The sequence below is a fragment of the Eulemur rufifrons genome, chromosome 9 (assembly GCF_041146395.1).
Source record: "Eulemur rufifrons isolate Redbay chromosome 9, OSU_ERuf_1, whole genome shotgun sequence".
Taxonomy (NCBI): domain Eukaryota; kingdom Metazoa; phylum Chordata; class Mammalia; order Primates; family Lemuridae; genus Eulemur; species Eulemur rufifrons.
Window position 1 is genome coordinate 52,554,166 of NC_090991.1, and position 18,235 is coordinate 52,572,400.

At 59.6% G+C, this 18,235-nt stretch overlaps 1 protein-coding gene across 3 annotated transcripts in view; it reads left to right on the forward strand.

Annotated features, from left to right (window-relative positions):
* Positions 1 to 18,235, forward strand: part of SEPTIN9 (septin 9) — a 164,156-nt gene that overhangs the window by 89,169 nt on the left and 56,752 nt on the right. The window lies entirely within an intron of this gene.

Below are 18,235 nucleotides of genomic sequence, written 5' to 3' on the forward strand. Positions count from 1 at the left end.
CTTGTGAGTCGGGAGGTCTTTCTCCTCCTCATGCTGGCTCTCTGAGCCTGGTCTTCCTCCTCCACTTCCTCCTCGTTCCCAGGCAGGACATGAAGAACCCCTTAGCCTCTGCAAGCTGAGATTCTCAGGGCCGCTGGGAAGGGGTGTCTGGACCGGGGGCCCCATGATACCCACCCACAGCTTCATTTGGGGGTGCTCTTCAGGTGAGGGAAGGGAAGTGAGGGTTTCTGGCTGTGTCCTCGGAGGGCTCACGCTGGAGGTGTCCTCACGTGGAGAGCTTGCAGGGAAGTCGGTGCCAGTCCTTGTGGGACACAGGGCCTGCTCGGGAACTCCGGGGCCGTGGGACACTGTCTGTGGCCTTTCTCAGAAGCGACCCCCCAGCCTTGCCGGGATCTTTGCTCCGAGGGGCCACATTAAGGTGCCTGCTGGGTTACAAGCCCCTCGAAAGCTGCGTCCAGTTCTGGGTGCGGGACTCAGAACTCAGTGTACAGATTCAATAAGTGTTCTTTGGGGTGGACAAACAGAACATTCTGGGTTTTTGATTTACCTTTTAAATTGTTATTTCCAAGTTTGGTGACATACGCATATCGCAAGATGGAAAAATGCCATATTTGTCCATTTTGTGTCTGACATTTCACTCGGCATGGTGTCTCCAAGGTTCGTCCGTGCCGAGCCACGGGTCCCAGCTTCCCTCCTTGCTGAGGCTGGCGTCCCTCTGTCGTCCCTCTGTGTGCGCCGCGTCGCGCCCACCGTGCACCCGTCGGTGGACACTTGGGTTTCAGTGTTTGCAGTTCTTTTGGGTTTTCCTCTGGACGGCAGCTGTCCAGTGGTCCGCGCACCTGGGCGTGGGCGGGGTGTGCGTGTGGGCGAGACCACGCTCCTCGCACTGGCACGTGCACCTGGAAACCGCATCTGACGCAGCACGTCTGGGGCCCGGGTCTCTGCATTTCCTGTGAGTCTGTCCGCCTCCCACCTCTCCACCCTGGACCCTGCGGAACCACCCACCGACGCAGGACAGCGGCTGCAGGTGTCGGGCGTCGGGGCAAGGCACAGGCAGTTCGCAGAGTGGCCCGGAGGCTGTTTCCTCTCCCCACGGTCTCCTGTTGGTCCAGGACCTTTGCTTGACGTGCCGGATGCCCCTCCCCCCGGGGTGACGTGTTCACCCTCAGCTGAGTCACGCAGGATGTGGCTGGGGAGACGGCTGTCACCGGCCCTGTCTAGATCTTGGTGACAGCCGGTGCTGGATGCGTGAGGAGATGGTCCTGGCCCCGGGGGACAGGTCGGGGGTCATCCATGTGGGTGCACAAGAACCTCTTCCTCCCCACGGCAGACGCTGCTCAGTCCCTGCTCTGTGCCGGGAGGCGGGCCCTGGAGACGAGTCCTGTGGGGCCGCCCTCCGAGCTCGCGGAGTGTGGGCAGGACGGGCGGGTGCCCAACCCCGGGGGAGCGACACGGAGAGGGCCGAGGGAGCTCCCTGGCCTGTCCGCTCACTTGCGAAGGGGGTGGGATTTCACCAGGCCAGGAAGGGGAGAGAAAGGAGCCCCAAGCAGAGGCCGCAGCGTCCAGAGCCCTCGGGAGCCTGGGGGTCTGAGGGCAGGTGGGATTTCTCCGTGGGATAAAATGGAAATGTCAGAGCTGGGCGGCCCAGACCCTGCTGCCCTCAGACAGGCGGGGTCCAGCTCTGTTAGGGTTAGGGTTAGAGGCGGCAGGGCGGCAGTCCTGAGGGCCTGCACGCGGCCGGGTGGGGAAGGGCAGGGCCTTCTGGGTGGAGGCCCAGGCCTGAGCTCCCACCTGCCCTCCTCCGAGGCTGCGCCCGCTTCTCCGCCCTGCCCCCGTCTCAGCCCGTCCAGTCCCTCGGCACGGATCTCCTTCTCTCGGCCTCACTCCTGCCTGTCTGTCCTGCAGACCTGGCACGGTTGTCCCTTTCCGCCCGTCTGTGGGGCTGGGTTGGGAGCTCCCTAAACCCCCACGTGCACTGCTCTGATGGCTCTCTGTGGCCTCCCTGTCCCTCGGGCCCCAGGCCCAGCTGGCATTGCAGGGAGAAGGGACTGGGGACGGAGGGAGCTCTGTGCCCTCTGAGCAGATGCCCAGCCTTTTGGCTTCTACCCTAGGAATGCGTCTGGGCTGTGGCTTGTCTCCACCCCAGGGCTGTGGGGCGCATGGGCACCTTGGGTGGGGTGGGGCTGCGGGACCCAGGACTGCACCCGCAGGGCAGCCGGCTCAGCCTCCCCTGGGGAGTCGCCCCCCTTGGGCTGCACAGCGACACCAGCCAAGTTTCCCCGAGGCTGCCTTATAAGGCGGGCACGCCCGCTCCAGGGAGCGCCTGGGCCCTGCCTTCTCAGGGTGCTCCTTGGCTGAGTTCTGGGTGTGTACCGGCTCCACCGCCTGAGCCAACAGATTCTGAACCATCCCTTCGCCCCTCTCAGCCTCAGTTTCCTGGTCTGTCAAATGAAGGAGGGGTGGGGGCTGCTGGCCTGAGGCAGGCACCACATGGGAGGTCTCGGGGGTGCCAGGGTCCGCTTGTGACTGTGGTGTGAGATTAGGGTGGGGGCGGATGCCGCGAGTTCCCCACTGGAGTTTCCCTCTGACTAAAGAGGTCTAGAAACATTGTCGGCCGGGGGTGGAGTGTGGAGGGAGGTGGAGGTCGGGCCCCAGCCGCTATGCTGGGCCTGAGCCTTTGCATACTTGCTGTGGCCTGGGTGCCGGGTCTGCACCAGGCCCCGAGCCCCGGGGACAGAAGGGGGAGGGGTCTCAGTGCAGACAGCGGGGGCTGCGAGTGCGGTGTGGGGTCGAGTGGGTTAAGCAAAGCACAGGGTTCCCTGGGACCACTGGTGGGAGGCAGGGAAGGGGAGGATGGGCAGAGGCGGCTTTGGGGATGGTGAGGGCTGAGCTGAGTCAGAGGGTGAGGAGTGTCAGACACTGGATCGCGAGAATGTGCTGGGCCCGACTGGGCAGGACACGGTGGGGCCCAGAGTTCCTGGTGGGGAGAAGTGACCACCACGTGATTTAGGGAGGAAGGGCCCAGGCTCCACAGGGGCTCCATAGACGGCTCCCCGCCCCAGCCCCGTGTTTACAGAACATCCCACATTCTGTAGGGGCCACTCTGGGCCTGTCCCTGGCTGTGAAGCCCCCGAGGGCGAGGTCTGAGGTTCATTCCCAGCACGGCATAAGGCGGGGGGCTTGCTAAACGTTGACGGCCTCATTTGTGTCTGATGAAGCAGCGTCTCTCCATGCCTTGAACCTTAACCTGCAGAATTTCTCCAGAAAGGAAGTTCCTGCTGGGCTGTCTCCCCTGTTCCCAGTTCCTCTCTCTGTCCTCACCTGCCCCACAGGGCACCCACGTCCCCTCTTACTTTGGGACGGGGTCTCTTTCTCTTCCCCTGTTTAAGAACAAGCACACTCCCCCTCTGAGCTGTCCCTGGAGCTGCGCGTCCCCATGCACTGGGGGGGACAGGAGGGCTGGTAGGGGAGGACTGGCCAGGCCTGGTGTATCTCCTTCAAGGTGAGGCAGAGTTAGTGGCAGCGAGGACAGGGTCTGGCTCCAGGGCCCAGGAGAAAGGCCCCTCCCCTCACCGGCCTGCCCAGCTGTCTGCCACGCCCAGGCAGTGGTGAGAAGGACCGAGGCCGGCCAGGGAATGCGCCAGGCAGCTGGGGAGTACCTTAAATAGAGCGGGCAGCTGCGGAGCAGGGGTGGGGGGGCCTGGAGGCGGGGTCCCTGTCCCGTCCCCTGCAGCTTTGTGGCCCTGACCACCCAGCCTGGCCCCAGGATGGAGGCCGGTCCCACACACATGGCACTGGGTGAGGCCTGTTCCGGGTGCTTGTCCCAGGAAGCCGGAACAGCTGCCAGGAGAGAGAGGAGCCGTGTCTGCACCCGCAGCCGCCCAGGCCCAGGACAGCTGCCGGGAACGAGGGTCTGCACAATGGCGTGGCTGTCCAGGGAGCATGCCTGGCAAGACAGCTGTGCTCTGTGTGGCGTGGACAGAGGGCACATTCAGCTCTGGAGGAGGGAGAGCGCTCAGACTCCCCAGCCAGGGTCCTGAAGTGTGGGCAGTCCCTGACCAGACCTGGGATTCCAGCAGGCGGGCCTGGGAGGATGTCACGTGGTACAGTGGCCCAAAGTGTCACCTGCATGTCTGAGAGCTACGGCGGGGGGGGCACTTCCCTGGGCTGGACTCCACTTCCTCTGTGGGTGTGATAGATGACCCCCCACCCAGTCCAGGGGACTCCTGGGGATCCGGGTTGTAGCTGCAAGAGCAGCCCTTGCCCGGGACTGAGCTTTTCCCAGTTCTCTCCGGACATGGAGAACAGGGAGAGGGTGAAACGGGGTGGCCCAGCATGGTGGCTTGCACCTGTAATCCCAGCACTTTGGGAGGCTGAGGCAGGGGGATCACTTGAGGCCAGGAGTGAGACCAGCCTGGGCAGCATAGCAAGACTCCATCTGTACCAAAAAAAGAGAGAGATAAAATTAGCCAGTCATGGTGGTGGCACCTGTAGTCCCAGCTACTCGGGAGGCTGAGGCAGGAGGTGCTTGAGGCCAGGAGTTTGAGGTTGCTGCTACAATGATGGCGCTGCACTGTAGCCCGGGCAACAGAGCGAGACCCTGCCCCCCCCCAAAAAAGTGGAGGTGCTCTGGTTAAGGTGGGGGAAGGCATGGAGCTACCACCCTTGGGATGGGAGCTCCTGATGCTACTGGGTGCACCTCTGTGGGGCCCCAGGACTCTGAGAACGCGGTGTGGAGATCCCGATCCCGTCCAGCGCAGTTCAGAGAGGGGAAGTGACTTGTCCACAGTCATGGCCATGTTTACCGCTCCTGGGTCAAGCTGGGTTCCACTCTGTGGCCTCTGATGGAAAACCTTGCTCCCCTCCGGCTTGTCCCAGCCTGAAACTTGGAACCAGAAACGTCCCTGGAGATCACCGATTCCATCTCCTTCTTTCCAGAATGGCCCACAGCGGTTACAGTTTAGGAGCAAAGCATGTTAGGGTGGAGCAGCCTCAGAGGCCACGCCTGCGTGGGGGAGCAGGGGGGAGGAAAGTGGCCGAGGACCGTGGCTTTGCCCTTGGAACGCAGGGCTCCCATTCTGCCCTGCCCCAGGCCTGGTGACATATCTTCTCTGTCCGTTTTCTCATTGCCGGAGTGGCCGTCATTCCTCCTGCACAGCGTCATTAGGATGAAAGTGATGATTTGTGAAGGGGGTGCTGAAGCACCTGGAGACTTTGTTAAACAAGCACACACACGAAAACTGAGCACAACCCCTGCTTAGCGAGCAGGCAGGCCCCGTGCAGCATCCCGAGCAGCACCTTGTGTCATTCCCGGTCCCCATTGTCGCGCATGGTGCCTCTCCTGCCTGCAAGCTCGTGTGTAGATGTCCTGCTCCATGTCCCCTGCTCTGCTGTCTTTTCCTTTTCTCATTCTAAAAAATAATGCACGGTCATTGTTAGGTGGAAAAAAAAAAATAAAGATCACATGAAATTTGAAAAGTAAGACCGTCTCTCTGTTCCTCCCCCCCTCACCAGGGCTGGCCCGTGTGCGTGGCTGGGTGGAATTTTATACATGCACACGGCCGTTCAGGGTTTGTGTAAAAAGTCTGCGTGTAAGTATCACAGACTTTCTGAGAGTACAAAAAAAGTCACATTTCCGCAACCAGCTTTTATTTTTCCCACTGAGCACCACTTTGCGTTTGGCACTTGTGGATTTATCGGGTCCCTGTTAAACAGCCGTGTCATTGACCCCTAAGGCCCTGCCAGGGTGTCTAGCGCTCCGCTGTGATTAGGAGTCTGTGGGACGTCGTCACGCTTGCCCCTGTGCACGCATGACTGCGGGATAGACCCTTAGCAGTGAATTTCTGTGTCAAAGGAGGTGTGCGCTTAAAATTTTGATCCATGTTCCCAAATTGGCCTCTACAGTGGTGACACCAATTTTTAGTGCTGACACAGGGACGTCCTACGACTCTCACCCCAGGCTAAGGACAGACTCTGTCTGATGTTTTACTTTGTGTGTCTTCATCAAGTGAGAGGGATTATCTTTTCATGTGTTTATAGACGAGGGCCCCATGTTCCCTTTTCACTTGGGTTTTTAACCTATTTCTTGTTGACATTTAAAAAATATATTTTTTATTTTTTTAGAGATAGGATCTCGCTCTGCCCAGGCTGGAGTGCAGTGACGTCATCATAGCTCACCGCAGCCGTGAACTCCTGGGCTCAAGCCATCCTCCTGCCCCAGCCTCCTGAGTAGCTGGGACTACAGGGGCCTGCTACCGCATCCAGCTAATTTTATTTTATTTTTTTCATTTTTTAAGAGATTTAGTCTCACTGTAGTGCCCAGGCTGGTCTTGAGCTCCTGGCCTCAAGTGATCCCTCTGCCTCAGCCTCCCGAGTCGCTGGGATTACAGGCGTGAGCCACCAAGCCTGGCTCTGAATTTTTTTTTTTTTTAAGAGTTCTCCATACACCTTTATCATAGCTGGTACAAGTGTTTTGGTTTTTTCCCCCCAGTTGTTGGCTTTTGACTTTATGGTGTGTTCTTCCAAACATCAGCAAACATGCTTCTGTTGTCACGTTGCTTCTATTTCTTTTAGCTTTTGGAATTCACATCCTGCTTAGAGGTCTCTTGAGTTCCAAAATTATAGAAAAGAATTTCACCCATGTTTTCTTCTAGTGCTTCTGTGGTCTCCTTTTTATGTGTTGAAATCGTTAATCCATCGGAATTTATTTTAAAGCCTGGAGGTTGAGATGTATGGCTTTTGCGTGGGTGCCCATGCACCAGGGAGCTTGGCCTGGAGCCTGTGCGGTGTGTGTGCGTGTGCTATTTTTATCACTTTTGGTGTCAGTGTAGTGCTGGCTTAGCAAAAACAGTTTGGACGTGTTTCTCTTTTCCTCTGTGTTCTGGCACATTTTAAACAGCAGCACAATCATCTTTTTGTTAAAACTTTTAAAGAATTCACTTGTGTAACCATCTGAGCCTGATACTTTTGCAGGAGTCCAATACTTTAAAAACTTAAAAAAAATTTTTTTTCCATGGGTGTGTGAGTTTTGGGGTTTTCTTTTCCTTAAAGTTCATTATTTTTTCCCTAGAAAAGCATCTTTTAGCCCCGTGATCCCTGACCTTTTTGGCACCAGGGACCAGTTTCATGGAAGACAATTTTTCCATGGACCTGTGTGTGGAGGATGGTTTGGGGATGATTCAAGTGCGTTACACTTACTGTGCAGTCAAACCTCTCTGCTAGTGATAATTGCTGTTTGCAGCCGCTCCCCAGTGCTAGCATCACCGCCTCAGCTCCAGCTCGGATCATCAGGCATGAGGTTCTCATAAGGAGCGAGAAACCTAGATCCCTCGCATGTGCGGTTTACAGTAGGGCGCGAGCTCCCTTGGGAATCTAATGCCGCTGTTGATCTGACAGGAGGCGGAGCTTATGTGGTGATGCGAGCGATGGGGAGCGGCTGTAAATACAGATGAAGCTTCCCTGGACCACCCACCCTCTGCTCATCTGCTCTGCGGCCAGGTTCCTAACAGGCCACCGACCAGTACCGATCCACAGCTGGGGGGTTGGGGACTGACGTTTTAGCCTGTTTAAAATCCCTCATATTGTTCGGAGGTGGTTGCTTCAGCATGCTTATGGAGGACAGGACGCAGAGGGCATGATCTGCAGGGTCGCCCGGCGTGCACTCAGCAGCTGTCCCGGCCCGGTGCTGTCTGCATTGTTTGCAGAGGGCAGTGTGCAAAGATGACCGGACGTGGCCTATGTCCTGGGGCGCTCCGTGTGGAAGCACACGTGTGCGGTGCAGAGAGACACGTGTTCTGAGAGGGAAGAGTCCAGTGGGTCCCTGCACTCCCAGGGGAGAGTCCTTGTCCCCGCTGGTGCAGCCCTGGAGGAGGTGGTGACGGGGGCGCCGTGGGGTCAGGCTGGTGGAGGGCCGTTGGGTTTCAGGAATCGTGCAAAGTTGGAGTTGCCCCGAGAGCAGCTTCCAAACTCAGTTTGGGCTTCAGCCTCCAGTAAAAAATGCATTTTATACCACAAGCCAGGACACATGTGTAGGGGAGTGTGTGTGTGCAAAAATGAAACACAATTTCCATGAAATAATTCTTACCTTTTCCATGTGCTGGCTGCTCTCTGGCATTTCTTTTCTCTCTCTCTCTCTCTTTTTTTTTTTTTTTTTTGAGAGGCAGAAGGCTTTTCTTTTTTTAAAAAACTTTATCGAGATATCATTCAGCTACTATACAATTCTCCCACTTAAAGTGCTTAATTCTGTGGTTTTTAGTATATTCAGAGAGTTGTGCAACCATGGTCACCACAAACAATTTTAGGAAATTTCCATCACCCCAGAAAGAAACCCCGTACCCTTTAGCTGTCACTCCTCTGTCCCCACCCCCCACCCCCCATCCCTAAGCAATGACTACTCTACCTTCTGTCTCTATGGATTTACCTATTCTGGGCATTTCTTATACATGGAATCGTGTGCTGCGTGGCCGTCTGCATCTGACTTTTTTCACTTGGCATAACGTCTTCAGGGCTCATCCGTGCCGTGGCCTGTGCCGGAGCTCCGCTCCTCTCTGTGGCTGCATAATATTCCCCACGACAGACCAGGTCGTGTGTGTCCGTTCACCAGCTAATGGGCATTTGCGTTGTTGCTGCCGTTTGGCTGTTGTGAGTGTGTTCTTTTTAAGTTAAAATAACTGCTAGCTGGCCCGACAGTGTGGGCCACGTGGCGAGGGTGAGGGGGCAGAGGCGGGTGGGCCGGTGGAAGCCTGCTGCTGGGGGGGCCCAGCCCGCAGGGGTGCGCGAGCAGGCAGGGGTGCGTGAGCAGATCCACTGGAGCACGTGCCAGGAATGTTTGTTTATCCCAGAAATCGTGAGAGCTGCTCTGTGCCAGGCACTGTTCGAGGTGTCGGAGGAATTCGGCGGTGATGTATGTCCTCAGCAGGCGGAACTCCTGCCCTGGAGCTCACATGTGGCTGGGGAGACACAGGGCAGGGCGGCGGGAGGGTGAGGAGAAACGCAGAGCGGGAGGTCCTGCCGGGTGGGAGCGGGTGGGCAGGACAGCCCTGGGAGGCCAGCTGCCCACTGCAAGGCAAGGCCAGTGAGGCCCTCACTGGGGCACAAAATTGAAGGGGGCGCCCAAAAGCTTGGGCATCAAGACAAAGAGTACTTTAATGCAATATTTTTAAAAATGAAAATTACACAAAAAAACCTCCGTGTTGAACAACTATCAGAATTTTAAGTGAAGACAGGCCTGAGCCCTGCATGGCCCTGCTAGATTTTGTTCAACATGGAATTTTTCAAAATTTTGATTTTTTTGAAATGTGGCCTTAAAATATCATTTAACTTGATGCCTGAGGGTATTTTTTGGCAGCCCCTTAAATGTGGTGCCAGGCGATGCCTCGCTTGCCCCATCCCATGGGAGAGGGTGCAGGTTTGAGGGGCCAGCGAGTTTGGCTTTGGACCAGGAGTGGCCCTGCCTCCCCTTGGAGTCCCGCTGAAGTCCCGCCTCTCGTGGGCGCAGAGCTCAAGTCCGGGCCTGCACCAGCGCTCGGGCCTCCGTGTTTGGCTCTCGGAGCCCACCGGCCTCCAGGTCTGCTTTGATCTGCCCTCTGGGGCCCCACCGAGGCCTCCAGATGCTCTGCCAAAGCCACCTGCCCCCGAGAGCTCCCCGAGCTGGCGACCCAAAGCCACCTGCCCCCGAGAGCTCCCCGAGCTGGTGACAGGGCCCTTTAGGGGTCACTGTCCACGCTGCCGTTGGGGACCCGCCAGCCCTGCTTCCCGGGCTGGACTGCGAGACCGGAGTGTGGGGCGCGTCTGGTCTGACCTGAGGCCCTCATGGAAAGTTAACCATGGAGGCTGCAGCTGGGGGACCAGGAGGGCTGGCCGTCTCGTCCCTTCTTTCCTGTCTGCTGGGGTCCCGGTGGCAGCCCCTCCCTGCCATCTCCAGTTGCCCATTCTCTGTGCTTCTGGAGCCCAGCCTGGAAGGCTCGGTCACTGCGTCCAGCCCCACTCGCTCTCCTTGTCCTGATGTTCCTGAGACTTCCCTGCCTCTCCTTACCTCTTGGCCAGACACAGACAGGAGACCCCGGGGGCCCCCCAGGGACAAGACGAGGCTGCTGTTTGAACTGAGGGGGCTTGGGCCACAGTGGATTTCCCCTCTGTCCCTCCCCAGGCGGGTCATACCTGCAGACCCAGCTTCCTGTGTTGGCAGAACTTGGGGTGTCAGCTCCCTCCTGTGCACGAGGATGGGGGGCCTGCAGGCAGCAGTTGCCACGGTGACCCCAGAGCAGTGCCTGCGTCTGGACTGACTCCTCCGCTTCCCCTGGGGCGGGTCAGTGACTGGCCTGTTGCCCGGCCCAGGAGGAAGAAGACGGGAGTCCGTTTTCCACTCCAGATTTCTCCCAGGATGAGCCCTCCCCCAGGTCAGGTCCCGTTTCAGGCCTTCCCTGGCCCGTGGCTCCCTGCCCGACGCTGACTAATGCTGCTCTGCTGCCTGGTCGGAGGAGAGCGCAGATGGTGAGGCAGCAGGTCCCTGTCACAGGGCTCAGGTTACACGGTCCAGGCGCATCCCGATGAGGCCAGGCCCCACACAGCTGCGACTCTCCCACTGCCCTCGTGTGTCTCGGGGGGCCCTGGCCCTCAAGGCCCCCACCAGGTAACTTCTGCAGGCTGGGTGTCGTGGGACTTGAGCACACCCACCCGTTGGGTGCAGAGGGTTTCCGGTGTGGGGTGTGGCTGGGGAGGATGCCCTGGCGAGAAGCCAGCCTGGGGTGGGGAGGCCGGCGGACCCTCCCCCAGGTGCCTGGGCCACAGAGGAGCGTCACAGCCCTTCCTTGTTCCTGCTCCGAGGACCCTTGGTCAGTCCTGTGTCTCTAGGGAGGGTGACAGGCGGGGTCACGCTGTGGGCAGAGCTGGGATCCAAACGCAGGCTTTGCCACGCCGGTTTACCCAGCCGCTCTGTCAGGGGATGTTCCGTTCAGGAAATGAGGGCGCAAGGTCAGCGAGTGGGAAGCCGAGTTCCCCAGTGTTCGTTCTGGCAGGAAGTTTGCCTCTGCCGTGGCTATACATGCGTGAGCCTTACCATGCATGCGTGTTCTTGGCGGGTAGTTCTGCGTGGCTCTCCATGGGCCGTGTGGAGCTCTCTGCCCACCCTGGCCTTGGTGCTGGCCCCATGTTAGACAGAACACCTGGGCAGTCCCCGCCTGTCTTCAAGCCTGTGGGACATCTGGCTCATGGGTGGGTGATTCTGTTTGACCCAGAGACCTGGGAATCTTCAGCCCCAGTGTCAGCAAGGGTCTTCTGCGGGGCAGAGGGCTGCCCTCCTGGGGAGTGTCTGGAGGCCTGGGCGGGTTCCCCTCCCCCTGCCTGCTCCTCCCTCCCCCAGCTGTCTCCTTCCCTCTCCCCAGTGGTGTGGGGACCTCCCCTTCCCTCTAGCACTTGGAATTAGATGACTTTCCTGGTCCTTCTAGGTCCGTCCAGGTCTTTCTGGCAGCAGTTCATGAAACCCTTGTCCCAGGTAGGTGGAGAAGGCTCAGTCACTGATGGCAGTGACCATCCCAACAGCATTATCTGAAAAGGCCAGCTTCCTCTTGCCCGCGGCCAGGTACGGCAGCAGCTCAGTTAGCCCATTTTCCAGATGAGGAAGTCAAGACGCTGAGAGCTTCAGTTGCTGGCCCGAGGCCCCTGCTGTTAGGTGTCTGGACTTGAACCCTGGGGAGGCCTGGCTGCTGTGCTGCCCTGGGGCAGGGGGGGTCTGCAGCGGTGGGGCGGACCACCCAGCACTGGGACACCAGAGTGACAGCATCCCGGAGTGACAGCACGGTCCCTTGGCGGGGCCCCTACCCTGAAGCTTTGGCCGATGCACAGGAGTCCAGGCCCTTACCTGTCCTTATCTTCTGGGTCTTTCCTCTGCTGGCCGCGGGAGACAGATGAAAGGAAGCCCCAGTTAGGAAGGAGAGACCTTGGTGTTCCCCTCTTCCTCCAGCCCCTCGGGGCCCTGGGTGTTGAAATAAGACACTGGGGTGGGTGGGAGCGGATTGGAAGTCTCATTTCTCCCCAGTCACAGCTGCCGCCCCCAGCCCGTGCCCCCACTGGCTCGTGTTTTTCTTTGCTTTCTCCCCCCGCCCCCGCCCCCGCTCCCCCTGCAAGACCAGCTGGAAGAACCCACAGGACATGTTCTGGCGTGGGTAGGGGTGGGCTCTGTGCTTTCTTGGCTGGGAAGGGGATGAATGAAAACTTCCCGGCCTCGTGGGCTCCAGGCTGGCTGGGAAGGAGCTGGGAGCCGGGCTGTTGTGCCATATCGCTGCAAACCTGCTGGGTTTGCACCCTGGCCGGCTGGCCCTGGCCGGCTAGCCCCCGCTATTGATCTTTGGAGCGGGGAGTGGGGATCAGGCTGAGCTAGGTGCGGGACGGGGCCCTGCGCGGCGTCTTTCCCTGGGTGTCCCACTCACCGTGCGGGTGCAGGGCATCAGTGGACGAGCCTCACCCTCGGGGGTGGGCCACCACCTCGTCATTTTGCAGTCGATGCGCTGGCCAAAGGTCTCGCTGAGCCCTGTGGAGGTGTTTGTTTTGTGTTAATATTGAGATGGGGTCTCCCTGTGTCACCCGTGCTGGCCTTTAACTCCTGGGCTCAAGTCATCCTCCCAACTCAGCTCCCCAAGTAGCTGGGACTGCAGGTGCGCACTGTGCCCCCCCCATGGAGTTTTAACCCTTTCTGGGTCAGCTCCTTGTGTTCTGGAACAGCACCAGGCTCTGTTCTGTGCCTCTTGGTTCCCTCCTGACATCAGCAGGAGCCTCAGGGGGAGAAGCACTTGTTGTCCCTCGGCCTCGGGGCCAGGATGGTAGCAGTGGCCAGCTGGCTTCCTGGGAGGTCAGCCCATCTGCCCATCTGACTGCCTTGTTTCCCCATTTCTGGTCTCTGGGCCTCCAGGGGCAGACTGCCAGGGTCCTGGTGGCGGACCAAGGTGGGGAAGCTGGGGCGAGAGAGGAGGGGTTAGGGGATCCTGGAAAGCCACCTTCCCTCACCCCAGGGTCCCTCTTTCCCCAGGGAGCACTTGGGCAGATGGTCACACTGGACGATGGGGAGGCTGGCCCTGCAGCAGGCAGGCTCCCGCCCCTGCGCTCCTTTCCTGGAGGAGCTCTGCCCTTTCCTCTCTGGTCCCGGTCCTGCCCTCCCGGCTCTGGAAATGCAGCTTCCTGGGTCCTAACCCAGCCCTCTGGAACCAGGGTCTCTGGGGTGTGCCCCCACCGAAGGTTTAGTGAGCACTGCTGCAAGCCCCTGCTCCCCCGAGCACCAGCCTACCTCCCTGCCCCCCTTGTCCCCGCTGGGATCTTGATCAGGACTGAAGACCAGTGCCAGGGACCAGGTGAGACCTGTGAGCTCTAGACCTGCATCTCGCCCAGGCTGTGGGCAGGAGGTGAAAACATTCAGTCTCCCCTGCTTGTTTGGTCTACAGAATGCTCAGGAACCCACCAGGGGGACCCTCCTGCCACCTCCCCCAAAATGAGCCTCCGTGCACTGCTTTTGACCGTGTGATGGAATTTGTCTATCTCGTCTTGCCCAAGAGACTTTAGACGTGTAGCCTCCTAAAATGGGGGCCTCTGTTGGGGTGGGAGCAGGGGCTGGCCCTGGTCATTGCCCAGGGACCCCATCTCAGCGCCCAATCCCAGCACCCCCAACCCAGCGCCTCCCCTCCCCCCATCCGCGCTGAGTAATCCTTCCTGACAGCTCTCACCCCTCACGCTAGCTCGGCTGCAGGGAAGCTTTTCCAGGGAGCCAGCTGACACATTTGGCCTCCGTTATTGGATTGAACAGGAATGAAAGCAGAGAGTGAGTAAGACAGTGGTGGGGGCTGGGGGTTACGGAGCAGAGAGGTCAGAGAGAGGGGAGGAAAGATCTGGAAAGTCCAGACATGTGCTTTTCAAGCAGGTGCCAGCTATGAGCTCATCTGGAGGGTGGCCGCCGGCCCTGAGCCCTGCCTGGGGCCGGGACAGAACATTCTGCCAGGGGACGGGTCGCTGGAAAGGAGACCTGGGAGCCTGCCCTTGGCTCACTGTCTGCTGCTTGGAGGGCTGGGAGGATTTGTTTCCATTTTAGGGACAACGCGGGGAGGCTGTCATTCCACTCCTCATGTTTATTAATATTTCATTAATCATAAGTGACCACTTACTGCGCACTTACATACTCCACGAGCTGGGCTCGAAGCTTATGTGCTTCATGGGATGTATCCTCACAACAGCCTTAGAATACAGTCCCTTTTTTTGCTGTAGAGAAGGTACTGCGGCCCAGAGAGGTTGAGTAACTGGTCCTAGGCCACACAGCTGCAAAGGACCAACCCTGTTGGCTTTGAACATGGGGCTGCTTGACTCCAGAGGCCATGATTTCTGTGCCACTGTTTCCACCTTGGGTCGGGCTCCTCAGCCCAGTGGGAGAGTTCGTGATCCACTGGCTGTTCCATCAGATAATACGGTTGCCTCCGTGGCCCGTCTGGGTGGGAGGGAAGGGGTTCCAGGGGTGGAAGCGTCCAGAGAACAGAGTCCAGTCTGCTGAAGCTCACTGGCTTGACCCCAAGATGCCCCTTGAGAGCAGCGTGAGGTTGGCGCTGAGCTGCTGGACCCCTGCAGGTTCCTTGCTTTGTCCTGGGACCCTCTGCCGGCCCCCCACCCACGCCCACAGCAGGCTGACTTGTAGGTCAGCATCGCAGAGAAGCTTTGTTGTTGACTTTGTGGTGTTAATGAAAGGAAGCAGAGCTCTTTCTGCCTTCGTATCCTCTGGTAAGCCATTTTATGACCCAGTTGCTTTGCCTGTAAAATGGGTTGACTCATCCTCCTACCTTAGAGGGCTTTTGGGAGAATCAAAGGAGAGGCATTGCACAAAAGCCCTTTGTAGAGTGATTCTGACCAGCGGTTTGCTGGGTCCCAGCTGAAGACCAGGAGTTTGTGTGGACTCGGCACTCAGAAGGAGGGACTCGGGGGACGCCCTGAGCTCCTCGGAGGCTCGAATCTGCTCCACTTAGGTCCTGAGCTGCACCCTGGCCCCCTTAGATTCCCGGTAAAGCGGGGTCAGTAGGACTTGGGCAGAGTTGGGCGGGGTTGAATGGCCACAAGTGGAAGTCTGGCTCCCTCCTCGTGCAGAGCGGGCGCTCTGCCAAAGTGAGCCGCACTCCAGCCCTCCCCACCCTGGGGGCCTTTCCTGGCGCCCTGCCGGCCCCCTGCCCCACGGACTTACACCACGTGACCCGGGCATGGGAAGATGGGCCCAGCTGTGGGAGGTCGTGTGGTGGGGGCCTGAGAGTGCAGGAGGAGGCCTCCCAGGAAACCCAGCTGCACAGGAAGCCGGGCCAGCGGCCTCCGGAAGCCTCTGGGCTTAGTAAGTGGGACTCCCAGGATCTGTCGCTGTGGGGCCCTCCTGCCTGCAGCTGGAGGCTCCAGAGTCCAGTAGGGGGGATGTGACCATGTCCCCAGGGTGCTGCCCACCTGGTGCCACTCTGGCTGCAGCCCCTTCTCCAGCCGTGGAGAGACTGCCCTGGGGCTGCCCGTGCATGGAGGGAACCTCAGCTGAGCTGGCTGGCTGTGTACACCCCAGGGCTGGCCCGACTTCCAGCCCCAGTAGGGCTGTGTCTACCCCTCCGGAACTGGAGCCTCAGCCCAAGGGACCTCCACGGCCTCTTTCCCGGTCTCCTGGGAAAGGCAGGAGACTGCCCCCAGGACCTGACACATACTGAGGCTAAGAAAAGGAACCCACCCACTCGGTAGATACTTACCTGCCTGCTTAGGGTCTGTGCACGAAGCTGTGTAGTCTGGCAGGCCCTGGTCTCCTGGGGCTGTGGATCCCGATCTGTAAGAGGAGAGGCTCATGCGGGGGGCGGGGGAGGGGGGGCGGCAAAGGGCTGGGAGAGTGTTCACGGCTGTGAGAGGTTGAGGCTCAGCCTTCGTGCAGGCGGATGGGACACAGAGCAGTGAGTCGGGTTCTGACCCCGGAGGATCCCTCTGCACCTCCCAGCACCGTCCTGCGAGCGCGGCCAGGCCCCAGGCCTCGTAGTCTCAGCAAACGACACCTTGGCCCCCAGTCCCCTGGGTGTAAGAAGTCTAGGAACCCTCCGGAATCTGAGTGCTCTCCGTCCCCCTGCTCGGGCAGTTGTCCCTCCTGAGCTGACCGCCTGCCCCCTGCAGTCTGCCCCAGGGTGGCCAGCGTGGCCCCTGTGCAGTGCCCCTCCCCGGGGAACCTGCATGTGGTGATGTGTGCAGAGGGCGCCCCCTGGAGGTGTGCAGCGGTGGGACACCGTCAGCCTGGGGGGCGTCAGTGAGCTCCTGAGGGGGGAATCCGTTCAGGTCACTGCTTAGCTGACACCTGCCCTGGCCACCTGCTGCGCTTGGGCCAGCGAGTCCTTCCTGTGTGGTGACCTGCGAGGTCCGACATCATCTGGCCGCTTCCTGGGACACAGGCTCCTCCTCAGTGCAGGGCGTTCACCTTGCTCATGCCCTCCTGGGAAGTCCCTCCCGGGATCGTCTCCTGGCTGCCTCGTTTGGGTCCCTGCTGAAGTGCCACCGTCTTGGAGAGACCTCCCCTGTCACCGCAGCTAAAGCAGCCCTCCCATGCCTGGGGGTGGCTTTCTGCGGGCGTAGATGGATACCAGAGAGTCTTGTCATTTATTTGTTCCTGTGCCCTCCATGTGGGCAGGGGACACTGGCCTGTGTTTTGGGTCCCTGGCATGTCACGCATGCTCAGTGAATGCCTGAGGAGCACAGAGGAGGGAAGGCTCCATCCAGCTGGAGCAGTCAGGGAAGACTTCCTGGAGAAAGTGGTGTCTGCCTTGGAAAGCAGAGGTTTGTCTGCACGCAGATACCAGGATAGAGGCCAAAGGGGCCTTGTCGTAAGTTAGCGACAGCCACAAGCAGCTGAGATGTTGCTGTTAAATGGGTTGCACATGGTTGGTGCCAGGGAGTCAGAGACAGAGAGAGAGACCCCTGTGCTCTGCCACCGTCAGGGGAGGCAGCCTGCGCAGAGGCCCAAGGAGAGAATGACGCCCAGAGTGCAGGTCACTGTGGGGGGCCCGGGCTGCGGGAGCTGGATCAGATGGGCAACCCTAAACCCACCCGCCAGCCCGGGTGCCCTGGCGATGACGGGGGAAGGTGTTTTGAGGGGACTAACCCAGCACAGGCGGACGGGACGGGACAGAGGGCAAGGGACAGAAGTTCTGGGAGGCTCTGGCAGGCTGAGTCAGGGCAGAGCCACGGGAACAGAGGAGCAGGACGAGTTCCAGAAGCGCTCCCGGAGGAAGTGGCCAGAGCTGGGTTTGCCCTTTGCCGTAGGAGAGGCCCCGCCTCCCCTCCCCCAGTGCCTGAGTCCGGCCGTTGGCTGTCGGCTGTGGCTGTCGGCCAGGCACCGTGGACGTGTCTCGCCTGCCCGGCCAGCTCTCATCCCTTGGTGGTGGGGACCTAATGCTCTGTGTCGAGAGGAGTTCTGAGGCCAGGAGGAAAAACTGCTGCTATAGACTGGCCACATCAGCCTCGGGGGAAGGAAGGATGGCGGGTGCCCAGGTGTCTCCTGCCTGCGGGGCCGCGAGCCCTGGCCAGTCCTGGTAGGGAACCCACCGGGGCGGTCAGGCTGGAACTTGGGACCAGACAGGCTGGGTGGGGGGACGTGGCCCTGGACAGCACCCAGGCCGAGTCATCCTGGCCCTGCCAAGGTTCCTGTGCGCTGGCTCGGCATGTCAGGGCGCCCTGATCTGCCCTGGGTTTGTTTAACCAGCGCCCCGTCCCCAGGCCCAGTTGGCCTTTTTTAGTTTGATTCATTTATTGTCATGGCTGCCATCCTTACCCCACAGCCACCATGCAGCCAGCCTTTGCAGCGTGCCAGCCACCGAGCTGAGTGCTCTCTACACACCTGTAACCCTCACAGCATCCCGGGTAGCACAGAGAGGCTGAGCCGCTGGCCTGTAGTCACACAGGAGGTACCAGGCAGTGCCAGAATCTAGCTGAACCTCTGACCCCAGGGTCTCGGCAAAGCCTCGAGTGGGACCCTGGCAAGAAAGCAAGGTTTGCGGACTGGCTCAGGGAGAGTGGGCCGGCAGGCCCAGCTGACGCGGCAGCCCTGGTGCAGGCTGAGCCATGCACGAAGTGCCGAGTCTTGTGGGTGCACAGTGTCATTTGGGGGTACAGTCTCACAGTGGGCAAGAGTGGGCAGGAGTGGGCTCTGAGCTACCTGTGACTTTGGGTGCCTTCTGTTACCTATTAGCTTCCTCATCTAGGAAAAGGGGAA